Below are 17,228 nucleotides of genomic sequence, written 5' to 3'. Positions count from 1 at the left end.
CCTGTCTATGTTAACGGCTGACCCTTGTCAACTGCAGTTCAAAAAAATAATACTTTTATTACAAATAAACACAAAATAAAAGGGCACAAGGGCCAAAACAAAGGGATTTAATCACGAATAGAAAGACACAAAGCAAGACTTACGAAAATAAAGGTTTCCAGGCTGGGCGATGCCTTCACTGGATGAGAAAATGTAAATAAATAAATAAATAAATAAATAAAACACAAAACACAAAAAACAGCAAACACAAACACCAGCTTGCTTCCTCAGCTCCCTCCTCCCTAATGGGAAGCTGAGGCCTCCTTTTATGTCAGGTGGCTGAACACAATAAACCCAGGCAGGTAGGGGAATTTAATCCCATATCTCTCAATTTATAAAGGGCAGAGCTCTGCTCTGCCACACTATGATTGCAACTATTTATTTAAAGTATTTAAAAATATAATTCTATTGTAGCGATCAGTGTAGTTATGTTTAGAACATAAGTGATAGTTTACAAATGAGAGGAGGCCATTTGCCCATCTTGCTCGTTTGGTTGTTAGTAGCTTATTGATCTCATAATCTCATCAAGCAGCTTCTTGAAGGATCCCAGGGTGTCAGCTTAAACAACATTACTGAGGAGTTGGTTTCAGACTCCCACAATTCTCTGTGTAAAAAATACCTCCTATTTTTCTGTTCTGAATGCCCCTTTATCTAATCTCCATTTGTGACCCTGGTCCTTTTTTCTTTTTTCAGGTCAAAAAAGTCCCTTCGATCGACATTGTCAGCACCTCTCAGAATTTTGAATGCTTGAAGCAGATCGCTGTGTATTCTTCTTTGTTCAAGACTGAATAGATTAAATTCTTTTAGCCTGTCTGCATATGACATGCCTTTAAACCCGGGATAATTCGGGTCGCTTTTTTTTGCACTCGTTCTAGAGCAGCAATATCCTTTTTGTAGTGAGGTGACCAGAACTGAACACAGTATTCTAGATGAGGTCTTACTAATGCACTGTAAAGTTTTAACATTACTTCCCTTGATTTAAATTCAACACTTTTCACTATATATGAGTATTTTGTTGGCCTTTTTTATACTTCCCCACATAAAGACATTTCTGAGTCAACATAAACTCCTAGATCTTTTGCATAGATTCCTTCTTCAATTTCTTCAATGTCTTTTTGATGATGTTGGACAGTACAAAGCTTTCAGTATTTTCAGCTTTTTTGGTCTATGGTGAATTGGCTATATTTTATCAGTTATTTATAATGCTTATTTTGTATTCATAAATGTTTTGTGTACCGATATGTATACATTTTAAAGTATTTATTCATTGTCACTCAAATTGTCTCATTTTTTTTAATGTTTACACCCGGCTGCGCATATGACTGTCTGTACTTTTTTGTTGAGAATTTCACCCCTAAATTTAACAGGTACCTGTATTTGCAAGAAGAGCCACTCCAAATCATTGCAAACATCATACATAGCTTTGGGCACAGTAAAAAAAAAAAAAAAAAAAAAAAATTCAATTTGAATCTACTTGCTCTATGCAAAACAAGCTTTCTTCAATGAATATAATATAACAAGACACTAGTTTTTTAGTGATTATTCATGTTTGCTGTGACATGTTCCTCTAAAAACACACACTTGAGAGCTATATAACAAATAGAAGTGCACATTGTGGGATTTTTTTTTTTTTCATTAACTAAAACCCCTTTAAAGATTGTCCAGTCTGAATATGGATAATATGATAGAATATCAAAGCAATTTCAGCTGGACTTCCGACACACCATAGGACTGATGTCTTTCAGAGTGTGTTTGGTACAGTAATGGGTTTATCAGACCTTTACCTTGCCTATTTTTATTCCCCTGGCACTATGAGATTTGTTTTCAAAATTATATTTGCACGTCTGACAGTCATGAGAAAAATTGTATTGCTCTTTGAAACCAAACCAAGTGCTTAACAAGGTTTAAACTAAATTGATGCTGTGATACAATTCAGCACAGTTAATGTCTCTTTCTTTCTGCTTGATGGGTCAATTTTCATTTCATCAATGTATTGTGTAAATGTACTAGGCACAGAGCAGGATTTTAAGCCAGCAACATTTCTGCTTTATTAGTTTATTTGGCAGATGCCTTTATTCAAGGCTTGTTTCCTGTTCATTTGTAGAAGGTTTGTAGATGTTCAAAACATAAATGCATCATTTTTATATTGTTGTTGGTTTTTGGAATGGACATGAAATATCAGTTATCCTAATTTACACTTTTTTTGCTATACAGAGTCACTTTTTATCATTTTGTGTTTCAGTTGTCACATCATGGTGATTTTTTTTTTTTTTTTTAACTCAGAAATTTGAAGCATCATGTGACCTCAGTATTAAGGCTAGATTTTGTTGGTCTGACCTTAATAACTAGGTTTCACTGTTATAAAATGGTGATAACAGGATAAAAAAAATTTAAAAATCTGTTATTGCGTGAGCATTTCCTTAAGCACGTTAGGTTAAGTAACTCCATACAAAATGACACTTTAAGAGAGATAGACATAAGCATAGAAATCTAGTGTGTTACCATGATATTACATAAGGTAACAACATGTTGTTAACATCGCTATTTGCATATTATTACACAGTAGTTGCTTTGTAAGAACAGAAACTATTGGTAATTACCCCCATCATTACACTGTAATTATATGACTATTTTATGTCACATCAATAGTTAGTAACAGCAATGTATCGTCGTTTTCAAAGACATTGGGTGTTTTGAACATTCATTATCCACTTAATATAGCTTTTATGCTTAATAAAGCACAGAAATTTTGCAAGTGAGCAGACCCAGAGTGTTATTTTCTAACATCTCTATCAGTTTCCTAAGAATGGAATTATCTATTATATCTTGAAGTGCAAAAGATCAAAATCAATTCACTTAATGAAAGTGAGACCATGACAAACTATTACAAACGTTATCATTGAGGTGAACGTAGCTGTATTTTATATACCAGTGGGTGAGTTTTTGTATCTGTTGTTGTATTTGTAAAGGACAAATCAAGGCTTTCAGGTTAATTAACATTTCCTGTTGCCTTTATTCAGCCAGGATTATGAGATTGTATTGCATCAGGGACTGTGCACGTTTTTTAGTGAGTGCAATATCAGTCTCGGCAGTTTCTCTCAGAAAATACTGCAATAAATCACTAACTTTTTCACAGTAGGTATTTCACTGGTACTGTTCATTACAATATTGGTTATTACACAACAGGTTTTGCCACTTTCAGATTCACTGAGCAGGAAATGACTCATAAGCATGAAAGTGTCAGGTATAAAAGACATCTGTTTCCTTTACTATGATTTTTTTAGCATGGATATTTCTGCCCTGGCCTGCATTTGGTCAGTTCAGGGTTCGAAATTAACCATGGCCCGGTGGCCCGGGGCCTGTAGAGAGTGCAGTTTGGCCGGTAGTTATGCAGCACCACAGGCCCGACTGGGCTGGTTACATTTAACTAGTATAATATATATATATATATATATATATATATATATATATATATATATATATATATATATATATATATAGTGCACATGGCTTCCATTTCATGAATCCAGGAAAATGGGCCAGTGTGTCAAAAAGCTGAAAATTAATTTACAAACCATTTTTTAAAAACATAACAACGAACTAATCCTAACTTTCCCACCCCGCGTCATATTTGTTTTACAGTCAGAATCTGAGACTACATACCAAAGTGTTGTGTTGGTACTCGTTCCCATGGCAAATCTTTTACAAACCGGGTTTACTACAACTAAGCAACCAATAAGCCAAAAGAAAAGTGCTGAAATCAATAAATCATAAAGAATGTAATTATGAAAAAAAAATGAAGACGAACATTTATATTGGAGGCTTCATTATGACATAGGAAAAAAAAAAGTAACGTTTTGCCTTGTTTGGCGTCAGTTTCCCAGACTTGCAGATAAAACAGCAGCTTTATTTGTTGTGAATTCAACATTTAGTTCACATCATATCCAGCCTCACAGTAAGATGTCCCGATGGATACCCAGATACGCAATCGAATTGTCAATTTTTTTTTTTTATTTGGGATCCGATGTGTTCAGGTCAAAAATGCCATTCACAATCTTTCCAGGACTCATTGGTATCACTCAGCAAGACTGGTGCTGACTTGGGAGAGGCTACACAAGCGACAACGCACTGAGAAGGATTGTTATCATTTTGTATTATGAATATTGTTTTAATAGTGTTTATTATTAGGATTAGGGATGGGAATTTCGACTAGTTTCCTATATGAATACACAGGGTGCAACATTTTTGTGTATTCAATTACCCGAACTCTGGTCCCTTATGTTACCAAGAGTAAAAGGCAAATGCATGTGTACAGCAGACAGCATAACAGTGTAAGCCGGTAAAGTTTAGTCGGGTTCACAAAGTGTTCAAACAATGTCCAAGACAAGATTTCTTTGCTCTATACCCTATTTCCTCATGCACAAGTTTTTTCTTTTGTTTACTGAATAAAAATACACAGAACTCAATGAGCAGCAACATCACAGCGCATATCTCTTCCAATTAAAGCAACAATAGCATAATATTGCGCAAACCACCAAATCATAATTTTTGCTGTAGTGTATTCAGAATAAAGTAACACCTATCATAAAGCAACCTAAATATTCTACATCTGTTTAATTGTAACAAATAATATTTATAACATAATCTTAGTGTAAATATTGTAACCTAGCCAAAATAGAAAATACATTCCAACATTACAATAGTTTAACATTACTAACTACAACTACTAACATCAGATGAATCAAAGTCAATTTACTTTGTTTATTCAATAACCTGTAAATAATTCAAAACAAGGATCCCTGGTTGTACTTTTAATGGTCAGTGCAAATGTTGCAGTTTCTCCATCCATTCACAGAAAGTCAGCAGTAGAAGTTTTACATTGAACTACAGTCCAGAGTTAAAAAAAAAAAAAAAACTCCTTTCCAACTCCAAGTGTCTTGCATTTTCTTATAGTCACTGCGTTGTTGTGCTTAACATTTGGTATGTCTTTATAGTCATCATAACGTTAAATTACCTTTCTAATTTCAATGTTACCCAAGTTTGGATTACTTCTTTTAGCACTTGCAATATACATGTTAGATGGTTGAAGTAACATATATTGAAAAGCTTTGTTTAGCCACATTCTTTTGAGACGTGGGCTCTCTTTGGTTACCATACACAGTTAGAAACATACTGAAAATAAAAACCACAATGAAAACAATATATAAATATATTGGGCCAGATAAAATTGTATCCAGGCCAGTAAAACACTAGCTCAGTGACCCGAGGGTCCAGTAGTTAAAAATCTAAACGCAGAGCCCTGCAGTTGCTGGTCAGAAGCAAAGAATATATTGAAAATGAGCACATTAAGTAGCAAAGCCCCTGCATAATTAACAGGTTATATGACGTTTCAGTAAAGAACCCACTCAAAAATCAGAGACAGTATTTTGTGAGCCCCTGTGGAACGGTGTACGCCCCTTTGTGTAGATATTATTTTGTATTATATAGCAGTGAAAAGCCGTATTTTGTCTTGTGTATTGTGTGTTTATATTGTAGTGAAAGAAATTAAGCTGACAAATGGTTTTTGATTCAAAAACAATTTATATACAAGAAAGGTATACCTCCAATACAATCATATAAGCACGAGATTTAAACTGACTTCGGACAAGGCATCAGTACAGCTCAGTGCATATGTTTGTATCAGAAAGCACGGATATCCATGGAGTCAATTCTAAAGGGATGAAAAGACTGACAAAACTTTACAATGTTGGGTATTTATACCTTTGTAAACAATTGTTGACTCCACACCTATTTGTCTCTGTCCAATGATAAAGGTTTTCACTATATCATTCAACATTCCCTCTATATGGGGGGAAAGGGGGGTTGCAAACAACGTTGTACCTAGCAGGACGCATCCATCTTGTCTTTCAGTTCCCCTCCCCCATCTCACACTATCTCTGCTAATCTCCTGCCTTTTGGCGTTTAGCTCAGACACCTATCTGTGACTTCGAGTCGTGTTAGGCTATGCAAAACTGCACTTAGCTGTTTTTGCTGATGGGAAATGATTACACAATACTATATAGAAACTTAATATAAAAGCATATTAAAGCAACTGAATTACTAAGTACATTAAAACGACTATAAAAACACATTCACGCATAATTTAAACATAGTGATCAAAACCAACTTAACCATAAAAGACACACACAGACACACAATATAAAACTTAGAAATGACAACATAATTAATATTTCATCCTGAAAGCAATCGCTACAGTATTTTAAATACCTTGTGGGAATGCGTGACTGATCAGCTGCTAAGTATATAATTAGCTGATAGTCACTAGACCCGTGCAAAAGATGATCGAGGGATAATACAATAATTGATAACTAGTTGATCACTCAGTCACCAATATGAGCCGCAGTTTGGCTGCAGGAGGAAGTGTTCAGAGTGGAGAACGAGAGTGGAGACAGGAGGTAAAATAATAGTTTAAAAGATAAACATTTGCTACGGTGCTGGTTTTGCAACCCACATACTACTTGTTGCAATTAGTATTGTTTGTTTGTTTCTTTAGCGTCTCTGTTTAAACACTGCTGTGTTGTGCAATTACTTCCTGGTCTGATGTCACCACACATGTCATCCTTGTCACAGCCCCTGAGAAATAAACCTCTAAAAGGAGCGAGTTTAATAGAGCGGAATGGTAGTTCCTCGCGCCAAGTTACAGTAAAAACGAGAGAACTTCCAGTGACTGTCTATACAGCAAGGATAGTTTACGTGTTTTCAGGGTATTGGCACAGCAAAAGTAAATCAGCCAAAAGCACCATTTCACTTTTAATTAGTAGTTCCCAACACTCTTATGTGAAATGTAAGAAAAAAAAGTAAATACATGTGTGACAGGGTAGCTGATGTGGTGATGTCAGGCCAGAAGCAGGAACAAAAAAAAAAACAGGCAGTACTGCAGGGCAAAAGATGCTGTGGCACCATATATTTAAATAACACACACATACATATATATATATATATATATATATATATATATATATATATATATATATATATATATATATATATATATATATATATATATATAATATATTCCATTACTCCTCGGCCACAATCTGCACGAGTTTATTAATTATGTTTGACTGCCGACTAGTTTAACAACGCACTAGCCGATAGCCACACATTACCATGAGGTTTTTAATTGTGGATGGGGCTTCCCATCCATGTTGGAAAACAAACGCTATGGCTGTCACCGTCATATACTGTATTTACAAATAAATAAATGATAAAACACACATACAAAATAACACAAATGAGACACAGGGGAGGAGGGGGAGACCTCGTTCTAAAAATAAATAAACAATCATGTACACGGCTCCTCGCCCTGTTACAACCGCATACAGTAAGAGAAATAAGTTGCCAAAGAAAGGTAAAAATGTCCATCTTCTTTTTCTCCCGACGCATTTTTTTGTTTTTTTGCAGACCCCAGGCACTTTTATCCATGCAGTTATTTAGTCTGTATCATTTATAATAAACGATTTATTGGTATTTTAAAATTGACTAATCATACGCATCGCAGGCAAAAAAACAACAAAATATTTTTACCCACGCATTCTTCAGACTTGAATTATTTTTTTGAGATTTTTTTGAGCCATAATTCATCTTCATCACTCTCATTCAGATATTTTGATCTTGAGCTCTGGAAATTTTTGGTTTCCTGCCAGTGTAACGCTCATTGTGTTCCCTATTGGAGCAAGGAAGCACAGTTTCCCTGAACTGGTCGATGAGATTAATGCTATTTGTGGTCCTCACTGACCAAAAAGGAACATTTCTAAGAATTAGCTATGCTGAAGGATAGCCTACTGTATATATTTGGTAAAAGTAAAACATAAATAGATAAATTCATTAATATAAATACTGAAATAAATTAATACATAAATTAATACATAGACATTTATGGATTTATTTATTTATCATGATATGTATTTATTTATTTTTCACTATCATATAAACACTGACATTTAATACTGTATGAAACAAAACAACAGTTCTTGATCTTGAAAAAAAACAACAGTTCTTGAACTTGAACTTCAAGTGCTTAAGTCTGCCTGCCGCAAGCTTTAGCGCAAGTGAAGGTTGTCTGGACTAATGGTTCACAGATAGTTCTGGACCGAACAGGTTGAAGTACTTCTCTGAAATAATAACTATGGGACAAGGTAAACCTAATGACCATTGGCCAAGTCCTACATCCAGCCACTGACAGATCCATCTGCCGTTCATCATCCTGTCTTACCTGTTATGATTTATTCTCTTTAGAAGCAAAATTGACAACATCCTACTGTTGAAATCAACTACTGCCACATGCCTCCTGGACCCCTGGCTGACTAACCTTGTCCGTCTCTGTGCTGCTGATCTTGCTCCTTCCATTATGCACACTCTCAACCTGTCCCTGATCTTGCCCGAGTTAAGCAGGTATTCAAAAAAACCCTCCCTCGACCTGGCTGACTTATCTAATTTAGGTCTCATCTACAATCTCCCTTTTCTCTCCAAAACTCTGATGAAACATCTCACGGATAATAATCTGCTTGAATCTCTACAATCTGGCTTCCGGCTGCATCACAGAACTGAAACTGCTCTGCTCCGGATTGTAAATGATCTCCTGCTTAATGCTGATGATGTTGCTCCCTCTGTGCTTGTCCTCCTTGACCTAACAAACGCTATGGCATGGCATTGTTCTTCACCGCCTTTAGAAGTATGCCAGGATCTCTGAAAGCTGTCTCTCCTGGATCACCTCTTACCTATCTGGATGCATGCAGTCTGTTTTCTATACTAGATGCAGTGGTGTTGCAAACCCAGTCACTTGTGGTGTCCCCCAAGGATCTTTTTTGTGCTCCTTCTTCAATATCTACATGCTTCCCTTGGGTCACCTCATCCACCAACACAACGTCATGTTTCACTCCAATGCTTACAACACCCAGCTCTACTTAAAACTCAACCCTGGAAGCCCCTTGGCTCTCAGCTTACATTCAAGACATCGAAGCCTGGATGTCTGACTAGCAAATCTGAACTCCTTCTAGTAGGATCTAAAACTCGACTTAAGAATCTCAATATAGCTGCCCCGAACCTCCTAAACTGTCTGCTGCTGCCTTCCCCCACAATACGAAGCCTTGATGTACTTCTTGACAGCAACCTCTCCTTTGATGCCCACATCTCCTCCGTGGTCAAATCTTCCTTCTAGCATCTTCGACACATCTCCAAAGTCCGTTCCTACCTTTCCCTCCTGGATGCGGAAATATTGTGCCATGCATTTGTCTCCTCTCGTCTTCACTACTGCAATTCACTATATGGTGGTCTCCCGGCATGTACCACAAACCGACTGCAGCTAGTTCAGAATGCCGCTGCCAGGATCCTTACCAGATGTAAAAAAAACATGATCACATCATGCACTAGCTACACTACACTAGCTACCTGTGAAGTTCAGGATTACTTTCAAAACTCTCCTGCTCACCTACAATGTCCTTCATCACACAGGCCCTGAGTACCTTCTCAACTGGCTGACCTGCTATGTCCCTATCCGCAGGCTGAGGTCCTCCAACTCTAGCCTGCTTGTTATCACACTTGGAGGAGGCTCGTTTAGCTTCATGGATATGGAACTGTTTGGAACTCTCTCCCAGCTTTGGTGCGTGATGCTCCCACCGTTGCTCGCTTTAAATCAACTCTCAAGACCCACCTGTTCTCTCTTGCTTTCCATGCTCTTTAAGCCTGGTATCTGCTATTAGCTGCTGGGTTGTTGCTACTATTTCATGTTTTATGCTTTTTTCACTGTATTTAATGTATTATGCATTGTTTTTTACTGTGTATCATTGTGACAGGCTGTCAAGTGGATAAAGGCCCAGAGACAGACTGCAGTTCAAAAAAAAAAATACTTTTATTACAAATAAACACAAAATAAAAGGGCACAAGGGCTAAAACAAAGGGATTTAAACACAAATAGAAAGACACAAAACAATACTTACAAAAATAAAAGTTTCCAGGCTGGGAGATACCTTCACTGGATAAGAAAATAAAAAAAAAAAATCCGCAAAACCAAAAACAGCAAGCACAAACACCAGCTTGCTTCCTCAGCTCCCTCCTCTCCCTAATGGGCAGCTGAGGCCTCCTTTTATGTCAGGTGGCTGGGTGCCGGTTGATCGTTAATTACTCTAATCAACTCCAGCCACCTGAACACAATAAACCCAGACAGGTAGGGGAATTTAACCCCATCCCTGCCAATTTATAAAGGGCAGAGCTCTGCTCTGCCACAATCATGTATTATGCATTTCTGTCTGCTTAAAGTATTATGGATTTTTTTGTTGTTACTGCATCTTGTAAAGCGCTTTGTGATGCTAGTCCATTATGAAAGGAGCTATATAAAATAAAGATTGATTGATGCTTTCATATATTTTTACTTTCAAATTAAAAATATATATTGTAACGACCCAGAAAATTGCTTTGTTCCAAGACTTGTTGCTGTTCAGTTTTTCTCGTCTGTCTATGTTACATGTACAGTATTGTAAGGGGAATGGCACGGGTCACGCAGTTAGTGAATGGGGAGAATGTGTGTTGTTGTTTATGAGGGTTGGAGAGCATTTGATTTGAGAATTCAACACTGTGTCCCTGAGTTAGGGTTGCCACCTGTCCGTGGTTGACCAGACAGTCCGGGAATTGGCATCTGTGTCCGGGTGGCAGGAATTAACAAGCCCGTTGGTATAAAAGTATCATGACTTTGTACAGAGTTAAAAAAATAACTTTTGTTCTACGAAGAGTCAGTAAATACAATCTGTATATTTCCTATAAAATCAGCTTCAGTGAGTGACAGCTAAACAGTTAAGCTAAGGAGACTGCACTAAAAGGACTATGCTGTGCAAAAAGGATCACAGCATTAACAGTATGTAAAGTATGTGCATAACAATTTCTGTTCAGTTTTTAGGTTGCCTAAAATTACAGGTAAATGGATGCTATTTGCAGCAATTGCAATTGTGCTTTTAAATATGTTATAAATTATGATGTTTCTGTGATTTCATATTAGCTCAGTAAAATAATAAATGTAGCATAATGCATTCTGTTAACAGTAAAGACATATTTTATGTAAGGACTGGGAATCACCAACCTGCTTAATTGTGTTAAACTGTATTACAGTATACTGCAGTTTTGACAGAAAAGGCTGAAAATATGTCTGGGTTTGGTCTGAGTACTCCTTCCTAAACAAGCTCATGTTACACTATACTAAATGAACAGATCAAGCTTATTATGATAGTTTGTAAAATTAGATGAAAACTTTCAATCCAATCGGGATAATACATAATCATTATTTACAAACTCTTGTTAATCTCGTTACTTGTTAAAAAGTGTAACTTTACTGCTATACTACTTGCAAATGTTGTGAAATGGAAGTACAAACTGTGGTGTGATTGCTATGGCGCCTGCATTACAAACTGCATTAGAAGTCAGCCCTGTCAACTCTCCTGTATTCAACGGGAGTCTACCTTATTTTGGACCCTTCACCCGGACATCTACCGGGACAGATTTTCTCCCGTATTCTACTGTTAAACTCCCTTATGTCAGCAAACCTTTAATGTCTGTAAAATTCATGGCCAGTGTGTGATTACTGCAATCCCCATCTGTACTTGGCAGGGTTTAGGACCCATGGGAGTCCTGTGGCAGGCATGCATTCAGTGTGTGAGGCAAGTTGACATACTTAGCTATGCACCTCACAAATAAAAAACAGCAATAAAACTAATACAGCCTGTCTCCAGCACTCCTCTAAAACCCCAATGCCTTTAAAAATACTAGTTTAACACCTGTGATCTGTGCGAGTGGTGTGGTGAATAAAACAATGTCCAAACAGTTACGTTTCCCAAGAAAAATGTCTGTGTTTTAATAAAAGAACATAAAGAACCTCCCCTCTACCAACAATGCTATCGGTGGGAACATGTCTGGTTCGCAATCCACAACAACAAGACAGTCCACGCAGAATCAAGTGGAGCCATCCTGCTTGCCCACCATCACAATCGGGCTGCACCACTCACTCCGGGAAGGTTCAATGACTCCAAACTCAAGCATATCCTCCACCTCCTTGTGAAAGGGTCCCCTGCAACTCTCCGGGATCCGGTATGGTCTCTCCTGAACACTGGCACCTATTAGAGTGATAATGGCATGTGAAATAACATTAGTTCTGCCAGGCAAGTCAGAAAAAACATCATTAAGCCTTTCCACTAACTGGCAGAGCTCACGTTTCTGTTCCCCCACTGGAATATTAGTTGTAGCCGGTGGATTGACAGTGTGACCAAACTCCTCTTCGTCACTGTCACCAGCTATAAATAGGGCCTCCCTTTCATTCCAGGGTTTTAGCAAATTAATATCATAAATTTGGGTTTTATTTCGGCAATCGGGTTGTCTGATTTCATAATTTACATTACCAATTCCCTGTATCACCTCATATGGCCCCTGCCACTTAGCATACAACTTAGATTCCGATGTGGGAAGTAGCAAGAGTACTTTATCACCAGGCTGAAAAGTCATAATTCGTGCTTGTTTGTTGTACTGTTGCTCCTGGCGATGCTGAGCTCGTTTTAGATTTTCTTGTGCCAAATGACCAACCAATTCCAGGAGGTCTCTCAACATAAATACATATTTGACTATGTTTTTGGAAGTTTTTTTTGCTCCTCCCACCCTTCTTTCACAAGATCAAAGATACCTCGGGGTTGCCTCCCATACAGCAGCTCAAAGGAAGAGAACCCAGTCGAGCTCTGAGGCACCTCTCTCGCTGCAAAACATCAGGTAGGGGAGGAGTTTAGCCCAATGTTTCTGCTCTTGGTTGACACACCACTTCAGCATCTGTTTTAAAGTCTGATTAAAACGATCCGCCAAACTGTCCGTCTGCGGGTGATAAACGGAGGTTCGAATTTGACTTAATTTGCAACAATTTGTATAATTCTTTTAAACACTGTGACATAAAGTATGTTCCGTGATCAGTGAGGATTTATTTTGGAATCACTACTCTCGCTATAATCTGTACTAGCTCTCAAGCATTTGCTGCAACACTAGTGGATCTCAATGGTACTGTCTGTGGATATCTGGTCACGTAGTCCACCACTACTAAAATATGTGTATATCCAGAGTCAGACTGGCTCAATGGACCCACTATATCCATAGCAATGTGTTCAAAGGGAACTGAGATCAGGGGCAGTGGGACCAGTGGGACCGGGGAACCCGCCCCAGCCCTACTTGCTGACATTCTGGACACTCCACTACATATCGCGTCACCTCACCAAAAACTCCCATCCAATAAAACCGAGCCAATATTCGTTCCTGAGTCTTATCACTACCTAAATGGCCTGAACATGGGACATCGTGAGCCAACCGCATGATCTCACGTCGAAAAGACTGGGGAACGAGTAATTGTGTTACAATCTGACTTGTGCTCGTGGCTTGGGATACTCTATACAGAAAGTGCCCGACAATAATGCGGTGAGGATATGTTAGCGGCCAGTTATCCTCTACATCCTTCCCCTCAATAGACCGAACCTGCCCCCAGATGTGTGCCAGCAAAGGGTCGTTCTTGCTCTAACGCTAGGTCCACATCTCAGTCCCAGAATTTCAAGATATGGAGCGGAGCTAAAGTAGCTTCAGCACTAGGGGCCTCAGTAACCCGCCCCTGCAGGTCACACTGAGTCCCAATCCACTTTCCCTTACATATTACTGATTTTGAAGTTTCCCCCACCAAACCCCAGCCTTGTTTTATTAACATTCCTTCCCATTTTTCAACCCTTCGCTCTCTTTTTGTTTTTCTTGGGCAAAATCGGGAATGGAATAAATCAGTGTGCAGCAGAAAAATATCCCCAATAGTTTCCCCTGCTGCTCCTATGGTCTTACTGGAGACTGGCTTTACCGTTTTATTAATCATAGTATCACAATGTGGCCAGTCTCGACCAAAAATAACTGGATATGGCAACTTCACAGCCACGATTACACGGAAGGTATGACATCCAATCGTCAAATATAATTTAGTGAGGGGGTAGTCCATGTTATCCCCATGGATACAGGAAATGACCACAACCCTGTGTGACCACCAAGATACCCCCACCAATAGAGCTTTTCTAATTAAAGTCTGTCCACATCCTGAGTCCACTAATGCGTGGGTACTTACATCACCGACCCGTACATTAACAATACAAGGCCCCTCCCAATCATTACCCCTGGACTTACCTGGTGCTGTCAGGACATAATAGGAGGTCACGCCACATTCCATAGCCGCCGGGAAATTCCTGGCGAGTTGGCCGACCTCCTGGCACCAGTAACAGGTGGGGCGAAAGGGCGCCCACAGAACTTGCATGTCCCGCTGCCGATTTGACATCAGGGAGGGGTGCTCTGCTCTTACCCCGCTGGGTGTCACCATCAATCTCCATTGTGTTAGAGGGAAGCTGCCCATGGGGTGACGTTGCAGTGCTGGTCCGTAGTGGGGGTGAGGCGTGGTGGTGGTCCTGCCAGTCAGGGCTTGTTGGAGGCAGAGGCAGATGTAATAACCACTGGAGGTTTGGGCAGGGCATCCTCGAACCCTTCAGCCAATCTGACCTCTGCATTCAGCGTGGTGGGACTATAGTGGCTGACCCAGTTCTGGGTGTCTGGCCCCAGCACCTTTATGAACTGCTCAGTCGCTATCAGCTCTGTAATCTTCTCCGCGTTGTTGGTGCTGGGGCAGAGCTACCGGGTCACGTGGTCCACAAATTGTTGCGCCACCACATGAGGTTGCAGTCCTGGAGGTCGTTGGTATTCACGGAACCAGTGACGGTGTGTCTCCTCCATGATATCTGCTTCACTTGGTCCTAGTCGAGGGCATCTTCATTAGTCAGGGCTTGGTAGGCTGCCTGGGCTTCCCCGATCAAATTGGGTCCCAGCTGTGCTGCGGTTGCCTGCCTCTCGAAAGCTACCAGATAGGCCTCGGGATCATCCTCCAGCGACATCTTCACCACCCTTACCTTTGGAAACGCCCTGATTGGCTTGCAGGAACATGGCTTGCATCCTTTCCATCATGGTCGCCATCCCCTCCTGATGTCTTCACTCCTGTGCCTCCAACATCGCTCCCTTCCCTTCCAGAGAGAAAACCTTGTACAACCAGAGCCCCAGAGAGAGAGCCCTGCTCCACCAGAGCCCCAGAGAGGGAGCCCAATATCGGCAGAGCCCCAGAGAGCCTCCAACATCACTCCCTTCGCTTCCAGAGAGAAAACCTTGTACAACCAGAGCCCAAGAGAGGGAGCCCAGTATCAGAGCCCCAGAAAGAGAGCCCCGTGCTGCAACAGGCACAGAGAGGGAGCCCAGCATCACCCGAGCCCCAGAGAGAGAGCCCTGCACTATCAGACAGTGCCCCACAGTGCTCCACACCATGGATGCAGCACCCAGCCCTCGCAAAACAACAGCGAGGATCCAAGGTTGCTCTTGGGGCTCTGCTAACTAGCTTCTGCACTGCTGGTGCTTGGTGGCTACCCTGGAGCCCCATGATGTGGCTCAGACCCTGAAGTGGTTGTCACATTGCGCAGCCCTCAAACATGATGCCAGGACCTGTCCGTTGCTGTCCTCCACCATGACAACTACAGAGGCTGCCACACCTGGACCAGGTCAGTATAACGGTGGGTCTGGATGTAGGGGAGGGGGGGTGGAGTGTGCAGGAGAGTTAGTGTTAGTGTATTGCTGTGAATAGAAGTGCGTTTTGTGTCTAGGCAGTGCTAGCGCGCTGCCTGGGGTGTCACGTGCACAATGCAGCTGTATGTAGATGGAGTCTGTGTTGGTTGCACTGTTTGCGCTGGACCGCGGGTCTGAGTGATTGGAACATGCATATGTTACCTCTGTGTGTGTGAGCCAATAGGGCTCAAGGGGATCACTATTTAGGAGCTGCCTGCGGTCATGCTGTGGTTTTCATGTAGCTGTGTGTCTTGGAGATGTCTATCTGAGCTAAGCCATTTAATAAGAGAGTGTCCATTTGCCTGCTGTTCCAACACTTCAATAAAAATAGCAGTTTTCATTGCTTTAAACTGCATCATGTGCCGTCTCCATTTCTTCCTGCTGTGGACCAGATACGCTGCCTCTACAATATATAGCAGATTGATAAGTATCTGGAATGTGTGCATAAGCTGTTAAATGAAAATAAGTACCGGGTGCATTTAATAGATCTAATGAGTTCTGCTTTCAATACGATGTGATGAAGACAACATGTCGAAACACGTTGGCGTACCTGTTTTTACCTTGTTTTAATGAATAAAGTATGAATAATTGACACACTTTTGGGATGTAGACTTATTTAGCAGGAGTTGCCGTGCCTTTGAACGGGGTATGGTAGTAGGTGCCAGGCGCGCCGATTTGAGTATGTCAAGAACTGCAACGCTGCTGGATTTGTCACGCTCAACAGTTTCCCGTGTGTATCATGGATGGTCCACCATCCAAAGGACATCCAGCCAACGGCAGGCTAGTGGTCGAAAACAACTCATTGATGAAAGAGGCCAAAGAGGCTGACATGAATTGTGCAGAGCAACAGACGAGCTACAGTTAGTCAACTGACTGTCCAGTACAACATTGTTGCCGAAAGACTCATAAAAGAATACACAGCGTGTCAATCCTTGACACGAATGGGGTATGGCAGCCGACAACCTAACTGAGTTCCACTTCTTTCATCAAAACACAAGAAACTGCGGTTGTAGTGGGCTAAGGAACGAAAACACTGGACACTGGAGGATTGGAAAAAACTTTCTGATGAATCCCAGTTCTTGCTGTTTCACGCTGATGGGAGGACTAGGGTATGGAGAAAACCATATGAGTACATGCATCCGACATTGCAGGCTGGTGGTGGTGGTGGTGTGATGGTGTGGAGGAAAGTTTGAATGCCACAGGATATCTGAACATCATTGCCAATCAGGTGTATCCCTTCATGATAGCAGTGTATCCATCAGCTAATGGATTTTTTCAGCAGGATAATGTCCCATGCCACAAGGCTAGGATTGTCTGCATTTTACTTCAGATTGAAGAAATATTTAATTAAATTGCATTTCAGAAATACAGTACATCATGCTGTTTGGTCATCATAGTGCTAATATTGAGGAGCACGGAAAGGGCAGATGAGGGTCACATGTATATTTTAGAAGCTAGCAAACCTATAAATGGGCAAAAGAACTTTGAAA

Source organism: Polyodon spathula, chromosome 10 (assembly GCF_017654505.1).
Source record: "Polyodon spathula isolate WHYD16114869_AA chromosome 10, ASM1765450v1, whole genome shotgun sequence".
Classification (NCBI taxonomy): domain Eukaryota; kingdom Metazoa; phylum Chordata; class Actinopteri; order Acipenseriformes; family Polyodontidae; genus Polyodon; species Polyodon spathula.
Note: the sequence above shows the minus strand (reverse complement) of the source record.